Below are 5,211 nucleotides of genomic sequence, written 5' to 3'. Positions count from 1 at the left end.
CACTTATTGAATAGACTATCCTTTCCCCCCATTGAGTATTCTTGGCTCCCTTGGTAAATATTAGTTGCCCCCATATGTGGGGATTTATCTCTAGGCTCTCAGTTCTGTTTCATTGGTCCGTGTGTCTGTTTTTATGCCAGCAACATACTGTTTTGATTACTATAACTTTGTAGCATAGTTTGCCTCTGGCTTTGTTCTTCCTTAGGATTGCTTTGGCTATTCCAGGTCTTTTGTGGCTCCATACAGATTTTAGAATTGTTTATTCTATTTCTATGAAAAATGTCTTTGGCATTTTGATAGGGATTGCATTGAATATATAGATGGCTTTGGGTAATATGGACATTTTTAACAATATTAATTCTCTTGATACAGAACATGAGATACCTTTCCATTTGTTTTTATCTTTTTCAATTTCTTTCATCCAATTCTTGTAGTTGTCAGTGTACAGATATTTCACCACCTTGGTTAAATTTATTCCTAATTATTTTATTGTTTTTGATGCTATCGTGAATGGGATTGTTTCATTTCTTTTTTAGATTTGTTTTTGTTTTTGAAGTATAAGAAGTAAAAGGGACCACAGACTTTATTAAAAGTAAGTAAAGGTGACATATAATATGTACAGATGGCACATGGTGCCAATTTTATTTGCAGTTACTATAGCACTCCAACTCATGTTTACAAGTTACGCCTTTGCCACAGCCTTGGCTAAATCTTGAACTAGTGCAGAATTTAACTGTGCCAGAGTGCTGATCTTAGCATGCTTAGATGTGGCATGGTTATTCTTGATAGTCATGGGCTTTGTAAGCCCATGATTCACCATGACTATATTCTTAGCCAGGCGTTGCCTAATATTTAGAAGGGATTTTTCAGTGTATGACAGATAATGCTGTAGAGTTGGTGATCATTCATCGTTATCGAGAATTTTCACTGCTAGGCTAAAAGCTCCTGCTGCAATCTGAGAAGGAGGAAAGTGCACCATATCATAGTCCAACATAGTTCGTTCCATCAGGTATTTGGCCAAAGTATGTTGCTCAACATCAACCTCTCCAATCTTAGATGCTCTCCAAAGGAAATGCAAGGGTAGAGGGCAGCCCAGACCAAACTTTAAAGATCTTAGAATCTTCATTTCTATCTGATTTGGTGCTCAGTGTAAGTGTTGTCAGTCACAAAGGCAAAGTCACCAACTTCTGGAGGGTACATTTATTCATATTTGCTTGCAATAAACATGGCAGTGACCACAACCAGCTGAAGCGTCTTCTTGGGCACACAATTATTCTGCATGAACCAATCAATAATGGAAACTGTCATGTACATGGTCTCCTGCAGTAACCTGAATTTCATTTGAACCTGTGCTAGCCAGTCCATAAGGATGGCTTTCATGTTTCCAGTGACTTCACGACCCAATAGGTATTTTGGTCTGACTGCTTGCTCTTCCTCAAGTCGTCTCAGATCAGCATAAGTATGTTTCACATAATTCACTACAAAGGTTTGGATCAACTCCATCTTCTGCATCCACATCATTCACTGTAAGAAGTACATCAGAGAATGCCTGACACAGATATTATTCTGCAGGGGTACATCCAGATGTTTCCACTGGGCTTGGAGAAGGAGTATCAGTCGAAATCGTCTCAGGCGTAAGTTTTTCTTCTTTAACAGGCTCAGGGTTCTGGCTCGGGTTCAGGCACAGGCTCAGGTGCCCTTTCCAGAGGTTTAGGTATTTTTTTAGCAATAACTTTTCCAGGAACCAAAGCTTTTGCTTCCTTTTTTTCGGAGGCAATTTGGCCTGTGGTTGTTCACTGACTTTGTTACCAGTGTCTCCGAGAGCTGTTCTTGGCCTCAGCCTGGGCTTGGAGGTCACAGTCATGGCCAGAGGCACGTGCTCTGCACCTGCCATACTGATCTTCACCTTATTTTCAACATTAACTTTTGTGTTCCTGATGACCTGGAGTGCAATGGCTTCCTTTTCACTAGGCAGCAGCTCAGTGGGGAGAAGCAGAGCACGGGAGCCACCAACGAGCCGGGGGCCTGAACCCACCGCAGACCAGCAGCCATTCCTCTGCAGCACGCCAGGCTCTTTTTTAGATGTTTTGTTGTTAGTGTATAGAAACACAACTGTTTCCTGGATGTTGATTTTTGTATCCTGCAACTTTACTGAATCCATTGATTAGTTCCAGCAGTGTTTTGGTGGAGTCTTGACATTTCTCTGTATGCAAGATCACACCATCTACAAACAAAGTGTACTATTTGGATTTCCCTTTACTATTTGGATGTTTTTATTTACTTTTCTTGCCTGATTGCTCTGGCTAGGACTTCCAGTACTACGTTGAATAGAAGTGAAGAGAGTAAGCATCCTTGTCCTGTTCCTAATGTTAGAGAAAAAGCTTTCAACGTTTCACCACTGAGTATGATGTTAGCTGTGGGCTTGTCATGTGTGGCCTTACTGTGTTGAAGTATCTTCATTCTATACCCAATTTGTGAGAAGTTTTATCATGAAAGGATTTTGTATTTTATCAAATGCTTTTTCTACATCTATTGAAAGGGTCATATGATTTTTTTTTAAAGATTTTATTTATTTATTTGAGAGAGAGAGAGAGCACGAGCAGAGAGAGGAGCATAGGCAGACTCCCCGCTGAGCAGGGAGCCCGGACATGGGGCTCAATCCCAGGACCCTGAGATCATGACCCAAGCTGAAGGTAGACACTTAACGGACTAAGCCACCCAGGCACCCTGGTCATATGATTTTTACTTTTCTATTAATGTGGTATATTACATTTATTGATTTGTGTATATTGAATAATCTTTGAATCTCAGGGACAAATCCCACTTGATCAGGGTGTATGATCCTTTTAATGTGCTGTTGAATTTGGTTTGTTAGTATTTTGTTGAGAATTTTTGCATCTGTGTTCATTAGGGTTATCAGCCTATAATTTTATTTTTCTTGTGACGTCCTTATCTGGCCTTGGTATCAGGGTAACGCTGGCTTTGTAAAATGAGTTTGGGAGTGTTCCTTCCTTCCCAATTTTTTGGAAGAGTTTGGGAAGGATTGGGGTTAATTCTTCTTTTTTAAAAAAAGATTTATTTATTTATTAGAAAGGGAGAGTGTGCATGCACAAGCAGAGGGAAGGGCAGAGGAAGAGAATCTTCAAGCAGACTCCCCACTGAGCTGGGAGCCCGACATAGGGCTTGATCTCAAGACCCTCATCGAGATCTGAGCCGAAACCAAGAGTCAGACACTCAATGGACGGAGCCACCCAGGCGCCCCAGGGTTAATTCTTCTTTCAATGTTTGGTTCTAGAGTTTTCTGTGTTGGGAGGTTTTTGATTACTGATTCAATCTCCTTACTCTTTTTTAGTTTCTTCAGATTTGTATTTCTTCATGATTCAGTCTTGGTAGCTTGTATGTTTCTAGGAATTTATCCATTTCTTCTAGGTTATCCAGTTTGTTGGTGTATAATTTTTCATGGTATTCTCTCATGATCCTTTGTATTTCTGTGGTATCAGTTGTAATGTCTCTTTCATTTATGATTTCATTTGAATTCTATCTCTTTTATTCCGAGTTAGTCTAGCTAAACTTTTTCAGTTTTGTTCATCATTACAAAAAAATACCAGCTCTTAGTTTCATTGATCTTTTGTTATTTCTCTGGTATTTGTTTTATTTATGTTTGCTCTGGTCTTCATTTCCTTCCTTCTACTAACTTTGGGCTTAGTTTGTTTTTCTATTTCTAGTTCCTTGAGAATTAAAATGAGGTTGTTTATTTGAGTTGTTTCTGTAGGCATTTATTGCCATAAACTTCCCTCTTAAAACTGCTTTTGCAGCATTCCATAGGTTTTGACATGTTGGGATTCCATTTTTGTCTCTTTAGGGATATTTCTTGGTTTACCTTTGATTTCTTCTTTGGCCCATTGGTTATTGGTTATTCTTGCTTAATGTCCACATATTTGTAAAATTCCCAGTTTCCTCCTGCTATTGATTCCTAGCTTTGTACCATGGTGGTCAGAAAAGACACTTGGGATTTCAATCTTCTTAAATTTGCTAAGACTTGTTTTATGACCTATCATTTGATCTATCCTGGAGAATGTTTTGTGTGCATTTGAGAAGAATATTTATCCTGCTGCTTTTGGATGGAGTGTTCTGTATGTGTCTGTTATTTCCATTTGGTCTAAAGTATGGTTCAAATCCAGCGTTTCCTTGATTTTCTTTCTGGATGGTCTATCCATTGTTGAGAGTGGGGTATTGAAGTCTCCTACTATTCTTGTATTTTCTATTTCTCCTTTCAGATCTGTTAACATTTGCTTAATAAATTTAAAGACTCCAATGTTGGGTGCATATATATTTATGATTGATATAATTGATCCCTTTATTATTATATGACCATCTTTGTCTCTTACCACCTTTTTTGGCTTAAAGTCTTTTTTCTGATGTAAGTAAAGGGACCTCTGTTTTCTTTTGGTTTCCACTTGTGTGGAATCTATTTTGCCATCTCTTTCAGCCTATGTGTGTTCTTAACCCTGAAGAGTTGCTTGTAGGCAGCATACAGTTGGATCTTACTTTTTATCCATCCAGCCACTCTGCCTTTTGACTGGAGATTTCAATCCACTAACATTTAGAATAATTATTGATAGGCAAGGATGTACTAATGCCATCTTTGAAATTGTTTTCCAGCCATTTTGTAGTTCCATTTTTCTTTGCCTCCTTTCTTACTGCCTTCCTTTTAAATTAATTATTTTCCATTGTGCCATGCTTTGATTCCCTTCTCTTTATCTTTTGTGTATGTATTGCACATTTTTGCTTTGTGAATCCCATAAGGTTTACATAAAACATCATCTATATGCATCTATATCAGTCTATTTTATACTGAGAAGAATTTAATTTTGATCACATACAAAAACTGTATGCTTTTACTCCCCCTTTTGTTTTTGATGTCATCATTTACATCTTTTTATATTGTGTAATTGTTAACAAATTGTTGAAGTTATAGCTATTTTTAATACCTTTTTCCTTTAACATTTACACTAGAGTTAAGTAGTTAACATATCACTACACTACAGTATTAGAGGATTCTATATCTGACTCTGGGCTTTCCTTTACCAGTGTGTTGTATACTTTCACATGTTTTCATGTTGCTAATCAGCATCCTTTTGTTTCAGCTTGAAGAATTCTTTTCAGCATTTCTTGTAGGGTAGATTTATTGGTGATGAATTCCTTTGGCTT

The 5,211-nt window shown here is 37.9% G+C and overlaps 1 pseudogene; it reads right to left on the bottom strand.

Moving 5' to 3' along the window:
- Positions 1-682: 682 nt before the first annotated feature.
- LOC114216750 (G2/mitotic-specific cyclin-B1-like) lies at positions 683-2,161 on the bottom strand (annotated as a pseudogene).
- Positions 2,162-5,211: the final 3,050 nt, after the last annotated feature.

Source organism: Eumetopias jubatus, unplaced genomic scaffold, assembly GCF_037043125.1.
Source record: "Eumetopias jubatus isolate StellerSeaLion01/CBP00866 unplaced genomic scaffold, mEumJub1_p1.0 scaffold_11, whole genome shotgun sequence".
Taxonomy (NCBI): domain Eukaryota; kingdom Metazoa; phylum Chordata; class Mammalia; order Carnivora; family Otariidae; genus Eumetopias; species Eumetopias jubatus.
The sequence above is the reverse complement of the archived record's forward strand: the minus strand, read 5'-3'. Positions and strand labels throughout refer to the sequence as shown.